Source organism: Panthera leo, chromosome A3 (assembly GCF_018350215.1).
Source record: "Panthera leo isolate Ple1 chromosome A3, P.leo_Ple1_pat1.1, whole genome shotgun sequence".
In the NCBI taxonomy this organism is placed as follows: Eukaryota; Metazoa; Chordata; class Mammalia; order Carnivora; family Felidae; genus Panthera; species Panthera leo.
The window spans coordinates 128,922,388-128,934,169 of NC_056681.1; the positions used below are offsets into that span (position 1 = coordinate 128,922,388).

At 44.0% G+C, this 11,782-nt stretch overlaps 1 long non-coding RNA gene across 1 annotated transcript in view; it reads left to right on the top strand.

Annotated features, from left to right (window-relative positions):
- LOC122216606 overlaps window positions 1–11,539 on the top strand; it is a 152,322-nt gene extending 140,783 nt beyond the window's left edge. Inside the window, exon 3 of the long non-coding RNA XR_006200988.1 lies at window positions 11,158–11,539. This is a non-coding gene — a long non-coding RNA (uncharacterized LOC122216606). The remainder of the gene's footprint in view (window positions 1–11,157) is intronic.
- Window positions 11,540–11,782: the final 243 nt, after the last annotated feature.

Consider the following 11,782-nt stretch of genomic DNA (forward strand, 5'->3'; position numbering starts at 1 on the left):
GTTAAGAGGGGCGGCATATGTAATTGCTCAAGGGTCATGACAAATCTGATGTTTCCAGAAAACCTCAAAGTGGTTTGGTGTTAGTAGAATGTACAATAGGCTTGGAGGGGACCTTATGTGAAACCACTTTAGATATGGGTGTTAGGAAGACCATTCTGGCCCATAGTGTCCCATTTATACTGAAGGGGGAAAGGGGCAGAGGTGAGATCACTGACCAGGCTGTGGCTGGAGATCAGGTGTCTTATAAAGCCTCAGGCTACTATAACAAATACCACGCATTGGCTGGCTTCAACGAAAGAAATTTATATCTCACGGTTCTGGAGGCTCAAAGTCCAAGATCAAGGTGCCAGCACGGTCAGGGTGAGAACCTCTCCCGGCCTTGCACACAGCTGCCTCTTTTCCGTGTGGCCACATGGGGGGAGGAGCAAGAACAGAGAGACAGACAGACAGGAAACGCTCTTCTGTCTCTTCTTATTAAGGGCGCTAATGCTATCTTGAGGGCTCTACCACCCCCAGATTAGGACTTCAACATGAATTTTTGGGTAACAAAGACATTCAGTCCATGGCAATGGATAAACGAACGCTGAGGGCCTGGAATAAGGCAGAGGTAGTGGGGATATAGAAGAACACGGGGCTTTGAGCTATCCATAGGAAGTAGATCAATGGGGGTTGGCGACTACCTGCATAATTGGGATAATTGGATGAGGTGGGTGATTTATAGCTCTCTGGATTAGACATGTGAGTCATGCCTGGGGTGACCTGGGCAGACTGGCTCCATGCACCGCAAGTTGCTTTATGAAAAAGTATTTCTACTCTTTGTCCTACAGATCATAGCTCTGCAAAATATGAGCCACCCCCAGCTGTTTCTGAATTGCTGTCTTCCATTATTAATAATCATCCAGCAGGGCTTATTTTCGTACTGTTCTCCAAATACACAACACGACTTCTTGCCTTTAGAGCTTTGATCATGATGTTCCTTCCACATCGCGGGTGCTCTGAAGTCCCCGCCTAGTCTATCCTGGAAGGTGACTCTATTCTTACCTCTGAAAACTCCTAGCCCCTCAGAATTGTGCTACTCTGTTGCATCTGATGCTCTACTACATTTCACGGTTTTTCTGTGGCAGAGACAATGCTGTGTTCTCATCACTAGTTCTCTTCCTGGGGACACAGGAAGATTACTTCCAGCTTCCCCATGGTTAGGGCCTCACCAGGGTGAAGGGGAGCTGATGCGATATGTTGCCTCCGGCCTGAGGCAGAGAGCAGCCTTGAGAACTCTCCAGGTTTCGCCTCTTCCGTCCGTGCATTCCCAAGGGGGAGCTCTCAAGGGTGGGGTTGGAAACAGAAGCAACCAGGGATGAGAGCTGCCAAAGAGACATAATTGACTTGCAGTTAGATTTTCTACGAGTGACTCAAACCAGCAACGACAGTTTCTTGTGGCCAATTACCTAGATTTGGGGATTGACTTGTTAACCCAGCAGAGTGTGATCTGTCCTGACTAATATGACCACTAGTAGTATTTGGGGTCCCTGGTGGTGTAGGAACAAAACCAGGGATACTTTCTTTCTTTTTCTTCTTTCTTTTTTAATCTCACACTGTGTTTCTCTTGGTTCTTAATAAATATTTTTTAATAGAATTGAAAATTTTTTATAACCTAATGATAGAAGAGTTTTCTCAGATGGAAGAGAAGATGAAAACCCAATGTCAACAGCTCCATCTATGTTTGTTTTCCCCATTTTCCTTCCTTTCTCTCTCTCTCTCTCTTTCTTTCTTTCTTTCCTTCTTTCTCTCTTTCCTTCCTCCTTCCTTCCTTCTTCCTTCCTTCCTTCCTTCCTTCCTTCCTTCCTTCCTTATTCCTTCCTTCCTTCCTTCTTCCTTCCTTCCTTCCTTCCTTCCTTCCTTCCTTCCTTCCTTCCTTCTTTTACTTCCTTTCAATTAATGCTTTGCCTTGTGTATCTAAGTCTGTTTCCTCAGGTCAGAAAATGAGCAGTGTTCATTGTCCAGGATTTGAGGATCTTTCTTCATCGTATTCTGCTGAATTATCCTTTGAATTCATGGTTAATAAAGAGAGAAAATCTTGTCCTTCTGGTTATTAACATTCTTTGGTAGAAGTAAGCATGCACTTGTAATTATTATTATTATTATTGAGGAGCACAGGAATGCTGACCTCAGCCAGAGTGTTGAATGTTGCTCTGGCGCCAAAGGGACTGGGTCCTCCTGTTCCCACTTGTGGATAACACAATCTTCTACTGCATTTTCCCTTAATATCTCTGTTTAGATGTAATGCCGTCAATTTGAAATGTGTATATATTGCCTTCTGCCCTTGAGGACCTTCATCAAAATGAGTTGTTTTAACTAAAATGAGACACTAACAATTTCCTCCTGCCCTGCTATTTATTTTGTCACAAGAACCCTGTGCAACCATGAGACTTCGATTTTGCAAGTTTATTATCTTGAAAGTGACTTTCAAAATATCACAAATAATAATATATTATAGAAAAGCAAAAAAGAAATTCCATATGGAGGAGAGTAGCTACTTATGAAATCCTCAGGTCATCTTCTCCCAGGTTGAAGAACTGGTGGAAATTCTCTCTCATCTAATTCGCATGGCTGGTTTTAAGAGAAAATTTGAGACACGGCACTTTCTGTTTTGTTTCTGTTTTCTTGTTTTTAAATGTAAGCTGCGTGTTGAAACCATATTCTCTTTTTTCTATCTCAAAGAAAGTTTCATATGAGACAAAAGGTGTTACTGAAGCAAGGAGAACACAAAATGAGATTTTAACTCAAATAATCTTTATGCAACAAATAAAGTGTAATAATACCTACATAATGAAATGTGGGAAATACACAAAAGAATTAATAGAAATCAATTCAGATATTAATTTATATCAATAAGGCTATGAAAAATCTAGTAAACAAAAATGTAGCATTTCCATATATATACACTTATTAATATTTATGTATTTTTATATTTATGTTCTTATATGCCACTTAATTATAGACTTATTTTACTTGTAAAAGTATAGATTAGCATCCAGATCAAACTTTACACCTCCCAAATAGAAGATATGTTTTCTTTTCTAGAACACATAAATATTTTCAAACTGACTATATTTTTGGGCATAATGGAAATGTTTATGTATTTCTCACAGTGTACATAGTACAGACATTATACTTATACTTCGTTGAAAAAATTCTTTTTTTTTTTTATTATATAAGTTTCAGGTATATGCCCTTATAATTCAACATTTTATGCACTACAAAGTGATCATCCCCAAAAGTCTAGTTACCACCCATCAGAATAATTCTTTCTCTCTCTCTCTCTTTTGTTTTAGAGAGAGAGAGTGAGAGAGATCACAAGCAGGGGAGAGGGACAGAGGGAGAGAGAGAGAGAGAGAGAGAGAGAGAGAGAGAGAGAGAATCCCAAGCAGGCTCCATCCTTAGGGTAAAGCCTGATGCAGGACTCAGTCTCACAACCCTGAGATCATGACCTGATCTAAAATCAAGAGTTGGAAGCTCAAGTGACTGAGCTCTCTGAAAGTGTCAACTGACACTCACTGAAAGTGTATGTTTATAATGCTTTGAAATATATACATATATATTTGAAATATATATAAATATAAATATATAAGTATATAAATATATATAAATATATAAATATATTTATATTTTTATATATTTAAATATATATAATATATATATATTTTTATATATTTAAATATAAATATATATAAATATAAATATATATATTTCCCCCTCCCCCACTGAGTCCTCTTTCTGGAATGAAGGGAGAAGGACTAGAAGAGTTAGTTTTCTACCTTTTGTCAACTCTGTTGTGCTAACAAGGGCAACCTGGACCTGGAGTGGGAATGTGGAGACTCGGGTCGTTTGTTGGTCACCACGTCTCTGGGAGGCTTTGAATTAGCACGCACCTTCTTATGGGACTGCTCTCTAGTTTGTGAATTACATAGACTCTGAGTCCATTATAGGTGTCAACCAAGAGTATAAATGAGAACCAATCAGAGAGCATCCTTAAAACTCACATTCCCGGTCTCAGGAACGATTGAATCAGGGTGTGTGTGTGTGTGTGTGTGGTGGGGGACAAGATACCAGTAGTTTCAAGGAGCTTTTCAGGAGACCACGTGGGCATGGATCCATAGGTTGGCATCCTGTGGATGCAGGCATTCGGTAGAGTTTTGGTGGTAAGTGGAAAAGAGAGGAATCTGGAGCCAGAATGCACAGCCCTGCATTAGGGACTGGGAGACAGCCCTGAGGGGCTGGGTGGCTGCAGAAAGGGGGCGGGGCAGGGCAGCACCAAAGCTGAGGCACACCCCTGCATCCTCACCACGCTCTGTATCTGGTTTATAGTGTGTGTCTGCCTCTGTTTGCAGTGGTGATGACTGTTTTTAAAATAGCAGTTTAAATTTTTTTAATGTTTATTTATTTTTGAGAGAGGGACAGACAGACTGTGAGCAGGGAAGGGGCAGAGAGAGAGGGAGACCCAGAATCAGAAGCAGGCTCCAGGCTCCACGCTGCCAGCACAGAGCCCGACGCGGGGCTCGAACCCACGAACTGTGAGATCATGACCTGAGCCGAAGTCGGACCGTCCGCCGTCTGAACCCCCCAGGTGCCCCTAAAATGGCAGTTTTACAAAAGCAGTTTCCCAGCTGCTCTGGCGGTGGGGTAAAGCCTATATCCTGTGCCCCTCACTCCCCCTTTCTGGACCTGGTGTTCCTTCTCATGGACTAATCTAGGAACAAGACATTACTTTCCTGACCTCCCTGGAATGCTCGTTTGCACCCCTTTTCAGTCATTCTATTTTATTCGTGTCTCCTTCATTGTGTCTGGGGACTGTCTGCTTCTTGAAGCAGGGACTAGGTCTGCTGCTTTTGTGCGCACTTCCTCTCCTTATTGTGCTGGGCACACAGTAGGTATAGTGTGAATGTGACTTCAATAAATAAAAGCGCGATTCATGTAGATCAGTGGAATAGGAATAATTATTCGATGGAGACACTGATAACTTGAATGCATTTTATTTGGAAGAGATTCGGTTGTGTTAATACCCGCACGTGCCTTTCCGGCATCGCTTCAGACTAGATCCTGAAGAGTGGTATCTCCCCATTACAGGTAGAAAAACCGAGGCACCGAGAGGTCTAGTGTCTTGCTCAGATTGCATAGAATGCAAATCCAAGAATAAATATTGATAATTAGCCTCTCCGGTGTGCATATCAGCTTATTCTTCCCAACAGTGTGAGCCAGGAGGCACAGGGATTACTTGCGTTTTGGAATTGAGGACCTCAGGCTCAGAGAGGGGAAGTGTCAGGCAGGAGGTGACTGGAGGAGATAGTCCAGTGAGATAATGTTACGACAAACAGGACACACTCAGAAGTCCCGACAAAACGCTAAGTACAAACCCCTTAAGAACAGGTAAGGTGGGGCCATGCTCTAAGGGAGGACAAGGCACTTGGGAAAGGAGGACGGGGGGTTGGGGAAAGTCGGTGGGTTAACGTGGATCTGGAGCTCAGGAGATTGGGGGTTTCTCCTGACTCTCCTATAGATTTGTTATGTCAGCTGGGGAAGGTTAATTCCTTTGCTTTGGCCTGTCTCCTCACCCACAAAATGAGAGAAATGAATCAGGTTATTTGTAAAGTTCCCTATAGCTCAACCGTGCTGACTGAATTAGGTAGGGATGCCATAGTAGAAAATAATGACCGGTTGAACGGTTTTAGAATAATGGTATACTTTACTGATTTTCATGATTCCAACAAAATTTTATGGGCAACATTGTGTTTAAGTCAGATTATCCCCCGAGACCCTTCAACGTTGGGGACATATAAAGATGACTGAGATACAGTTAGTCACTGGAGCCGTTTGCACAGTAGCCCTCCCCCTTATCCGCGGGGGTATGTGCCAGACTCCCATGGATGCCCGAAACCACAGAGATGTATACTATGGTTTTCCCTATGCAAACATACTTATGATAAAGTTTACACTGTCACATGGGTGCAGTAAGAGATTAACAGCTAATAATAAAACCATTATAACAATACACTGTCATAAGAGTTATCTGAATGTGCTCTCTCTCACAAAATCTCTTACTGTCCTGCGCTCACCCTTCTTCTTGTGGTGACGTGCGGTGAGAAAAGGCCAACCTGATGACGTGACGTGAGGTTAGGCTACTGTCCACCTCGTGAGGCTGTATCGTCTGCCTGGGAACCCCCTTGGCCACGCTTCACTGAAACCTTGGAAAGCAGAACCGTGGGGGATGGAGGAAGGGGCTACTGTGATATTTCAGCGTCACGTGGTCATGGAGGCCAGCATGAAGCACGTGTCACCCTCTTTTAGGCTCTCTTCCCTCCTGTCACCTAAGGCCATGATGGAATAGGCATCGGTCACCCCGGCCCCGCTAGTTTTATGATCCTGGGTAAAAAACTCAGTTTCTTCCTTGAAAATTAGGAATAAAATGATCAGACTTGCCCCTTCCAAGGGGCCCAATAACCTGTGTGAGAGCATTGTGTAAACCGTATAGCACCCCCTAAAGACTCCTGCAAGTGTGAGGGGTTCCTTTTTTTTTTTTAATTTAATTTATTTATTTACTTAAAAAATTTTTTTTAACATTTATTTATTTTTTGAGAGACAGAGACAGGAAAGACAGTATGAGCGAGGGAAGGGCAGAGAGAGAGGGAGACACAGAATCCGAAGCAGGCTCCAGGCTCTGAGCCATCAGCACTGAGCCCAACTGGGGGCTGGAACCCATGAACCATGAGATCATGACCTTAGCCGAAGTCGGATGCTCAACCAACTGAGCCACGCAGGTGCCCCTAAATTTTTTTTTAATGTTTATTTATTAGTGAGCGAGAGAGAGAGAGAGAGCATGAATGGGGGGGAGGGGCAGAGAGAGAGAGAGAGAAGGAGACAGAGGATCTGAAGTGGGCTCCCTGCTGATAGCGCAAAGCCCAATGTGGGGCTCAAACTCACAAACCGCAAGATCATGACCTGAGCCGAAATCAGACGCTTAACCAACTGAGCCACCCAGTTTCCCCAGGGATTTTTTTTTTTAATTTTTTTTTTTAACGTTTATTTATTTTTGAGACAGAGAGAGACAGATCATGAATGGGGGAGGGGCAGAGAGAGAGAGGGAGACACAGAATCTGAAACAGGCTCCAGGCTCTGAGCTGTCAGCACAGAGCCCCGGGCTCGAACTCACGGACCGCGAGATCGTGACCTGAGCTGAAGTCGGACACTTAACCGACTGAGCCACCCAGGCGCCCCTCCCCAGGGATTTTTGATGACTATGCCAGTGACCTCTGGTCTTTTGTGTGGCTGCGGGACAGTGAGGAACTCCCCTTGCCTGGATCACTCAACTCGGGCCTCAAAGTCGGGCTCAGGGACAAAAGTGAAACTCTACCGGTTAGCTTTATCTAAATCCTTCTAGTTAGCTGGCTTGTTTCCCAGAACCTCATCGAAATGGAGTATGAACCAACCAGGTTGGCCAGCCCAGAACGGAAAGTAAATACCATTAGGACCTCACCTCTGCTGGGTGCTGCATTTACCCACCCTCATTACCGGCCCCAGTGCCTTATCACAGTGTGCAACCTTGAACAAGTCATCACTTCCCTTCCTGGGCCTGAGTTTCTTGCTTTTTTCAAATCTTAGAGGGTTTGACAGGGTGATTTCTGGACTCCATCCAACCTCTTGAATTAGCAGGATTTTTACGTGAAGAGTTTGTTCACATATAAAACAGCATCAGGGACCCTCCAGTGTAAGTGTGGTAGCTTCAAGCCAGCACATCCTTGTGCTGGCAGGGACAAGGTGCACCGGATAGCCCCCTACTGACTTTTTCCTTTTTCTGTTTATCCCCCTAGCTGAGTCATGCGGGCTTGATTGGAACACAGGCCTGTTGCCAGATGTAAGCATGAGTCCCACTGCGCTGCCTGGGAGGTGACACCAGCTCAGAAATCTTGAACGTGAACTCTTTAGCAGCTGGGGATCAGAGGCTCTGGGCAAATATTGGGATCAGGTCCAAACAAACCGAGGGGTGAGAAGGCACTCCCTGGGGCTCCTGGGAAGGCAGCCCTGCCTCTTGTCCTCACGCGGCTGGACAGGGCCATGGTGCCGAGACCTATACTCCAGACATCTGGCTCCTAGGACACGGATGGTGATTGCACACCCTACCAGTTAAGAAACTTGTATAATTTGATAGGATAATGCAAGGGTATAGAAGGTCAAACTGAAAACAGAACAAGAATATTATTATCCTGATGGCAGCACAGTGATTTCTGAAGGGTAGGAGAGTGGGGAGGGACATGCTTCTCGCTGGTTCTGGTTCTGAGAGTGCTCTTTACATTATAATGTATGGGCTGCATTTACCTGACAGATCACTTTCCGATAACTCATTGAACATTCACTGTCTTATGCATCTTTCTGTGTCCATATTTACGCCACAGTTTTTAAGTTAAAAAAAAATATATATATATATATATATTAGGGCGTGCAAAGCATACAGAACACGCCCATATATAGGGCGTGGCAAAAAGTCAGCATTTAGTTTTTATGGGGGCAGTTGTCTTCAGCTGGCTGAAACTAATCAGGGATGTCCCTCTCCCCTCATTTCCCGAACGTACCCCACTGGCTAGAGTAGCTCACAGGTGCAGAGAGGCACCTTCATAGGTAGTTTTGTGGCCACACCAACAGTTCCAACTCCACCTCTGATCCTTACTGTCGGTGTCGACAACTTGTTTCTATCTGAGCCTCGTTCATCCCCCCTCCTCGTTAGCAGACATTATTAGGTCCTTGCTATTTGGCAGACACCATGGGAGTAAAATCAAAGATGAAATGGTGAGGGATTCCCCTCTTTTGAGGGATTAGACGTCCACCATGGGTACCATGGGTAACAGATCCGTACCATGATGTTTTTGAAGGGTCAGGCTTCAGTTTTCTCATCTGTAGGTCTGACGACATATTTATAGGCACAGGCACATCCTCAGAAATGGTAGTTGTTGTCTGAGTGGCTGTCATGAAAGAGCACTGTCAGTGGGTCCTACTGACGAGTGCGTGGGGCTGGGGATCTCTCAGCTGGCTTCGGAAGCACAGATGTGATGTCAATTGACAAAGCAAAGTTGGGAGGGTATTTAAAATTCAATTTTTGCAATTCAAGCAGAGTGATGCCCGCCCCCCTCCCCCCGGAAGTGCAAGTGGGAGGGCCAGTGCTCAGGCCCAGCTGAGCTGCCGGGGCAATACTCCCAAGTGTGGAAAAAGCTGTGCTCACCAGCTCCAGCCACCATGTCTCCTGGAAACTGTACAAACACTGTCACACTTTAAAGAACCTCCTGGGATTTCAGAATAAACCAACTTTCTCATTTTTATGTACTTATTATCATTATTATTATTATTATTTACAGTTTTATTTCTTTATTTTGAGAGAGAGAGAGAGAGAGAGAGAGAGCATGGGTGAGGAGGGGTGAAAGAGAGAGAGAGAGAGAGAGAGAGAATCCCAAGAAGGTTCCACACTCAGCGCAGAGCCCGACACGGAGCTTGAACTCATGAACCATGAGATCGTGACCTGAGCCGAAATCAAGAGTCAGACGCTTAACTAACTGAGCCACCCAGGCGCCCCCAACTTTCTCGGTTTTAGAATAAAAAAAGTAAAACAATTTCAGCCTCCCTAAAACATTGAAGTATGCTGTAGTATTAGTAATTAGTTGTGGATTTCTATCTTTTGTAGGGCAGCATTTTGTTTTAACATAATTTTTTCTATAAATGTTTTATTTAGTTTGCTGTGTACATCATCAATTCTTTCTGCATTAGAGTTCCATCCTTTCATCTTCCTTCTAGCTTTCACACAATGATACTGTAGGGGATGATTTCTTTAAAGTTAATATGTGAGTCAACGTGCTAAATAAATCACAGCACTCATTTAAAAACCTTTGGTGTATATGCTAATCCCTTGCTCCAGAAAATTCAGTTAATGCATCTGGGTGCACAGCCAGACCTCTTCTAACCAGGAGCTCAGTGTTAAGCAAGCTCTCATGGCAAAGCCTCCCTGTCCGGGAGGTGGGGGGTGGGGGTGGGCAAGGTGATTTTTCCCAGCCCTTTGCAAAGCACATAAATGCTTGTCTTCTAGATATTCTCGTTCTCTTTTTGTGCCCTCATTCTGCCTCCTGGCTCCTTCCCTCCAAGTCTTTAATGCCCTTCTGCCAGACCTGTTGGCCAGATCCCATCCCTCCAATTGCTGAACCCCATTTGTACATTTTCCCTAGCAGGACTCCTACTCCCTCCCAACTTCTTTTCCTAGATTCCTTTGTCAGCAATCTGTTCTGTCCACTTGACCATGCCCAGCATTTGATGGATGCTGTGGAAGGTCAAAAGATCACAAAGACCGTCTCAGCCTCCAAGGACTCAATAGACCAGTAAAGGGAAAACTCTAAGAATCTGCAGAAAAGTATGGGCCCTCTTCATAGGAAAAATTACACACACATTGCCCTAGGAAGTCCCTATCATCTCTGAATCATGGCATCCAGATTAAGAAGCCTGATGAGGGGCCCCGGGGTGGCTCAGTAGGTTAAGCATCCGACTTTGGCTCAGGTCATGATCTAGGATTCTGTGTCTCCCTCTCTCTCTGCCCCTCCCCTGCTTGTGCTCTCTCTCTCTCTCTCTCTCAAATAAATAAACATTAAACAAATAAGAAAAAAAAAGAAGCCTGATGAGAACTGACATAATGGAAATATATATATGGTAGAGTTGAGGCACTTCCCAACTAAATCCCTATTCACTTGGGGTTTTGTCTCTGAGTGACATAAGAGAAGAAAACACGATAGGCTGCGATAGCTATAAAACAAGATAGAATAAAAAGAGAAGGCCATGGAAAATGGAAGGCAATGGGAAATTCTTTGTAAAATAGCATTTACCATATCAGACCACATCAATAACCAATAAGTACTTGAAGTGAAAACTCGTGCACCTTCTCTTTCTTTGATAGACGTTAAGAGTATTGTTTATCATTACCTGCTTCCCCTTCCCTTCTGGACGCATAAAAGCTTTGTCGCTTTGTAGTTGAGTAGGACTATATGACCTGCCTTGGAAGCGACATCTGTCACCCCAGGCTGACACAGTGGAAATCCCACTTGCAATTCTCCAGCTGCCTTTCTCTTTCCCCACCAGGCAGGAAACTTCGTGTTGACATGGTGGGGCCACCCAATTGAAGCGAATGCACTACTGAGCAACACAGAAGTGTCACTCAGGCCTGCACTAGAATCTGCATGAATGGACACATCAACCCTTTCCCTCGTGGAGTTTTGGGAGTTTTTCTTCTTGCACTGTACTCTGTTGGAAATACTAATGCATCCACTAATGCATCTCCCAGGGGCACTGGCACTGAAGAAGAGGGGCATGTCGATTTCCATGGATCTCTGATTTGTGGATCAATAGTTTTGAGCAGTAGGTTCCTCCTTGTGTATAATACCTTTTTGTCCTCCTCTACATAGAGCATAATAAAAATGTCAACCACATCTGTATGTCAAAATAAAAATAGCCACAGTTTTGACCTCTCTTGTCTGAAATGTTGGTGGCTTCAATTTTAAAGGAATAATTTGTTACAAAGTGCCTTACAGCCATTGCTAGAAGTGTGTGTTCTAGTTGGTTCTTTCCCCAGGAAATTGTGTGAATGGCATGTGGGAGAGAAGAGGGTCAACACATGACCACTAATGTGATTAATTAAAGGGCTTAGTATAAATGACCGGTGGTATTTAGTGGTACCTTGGAGGGATTAATGCTGGTTAAACACATG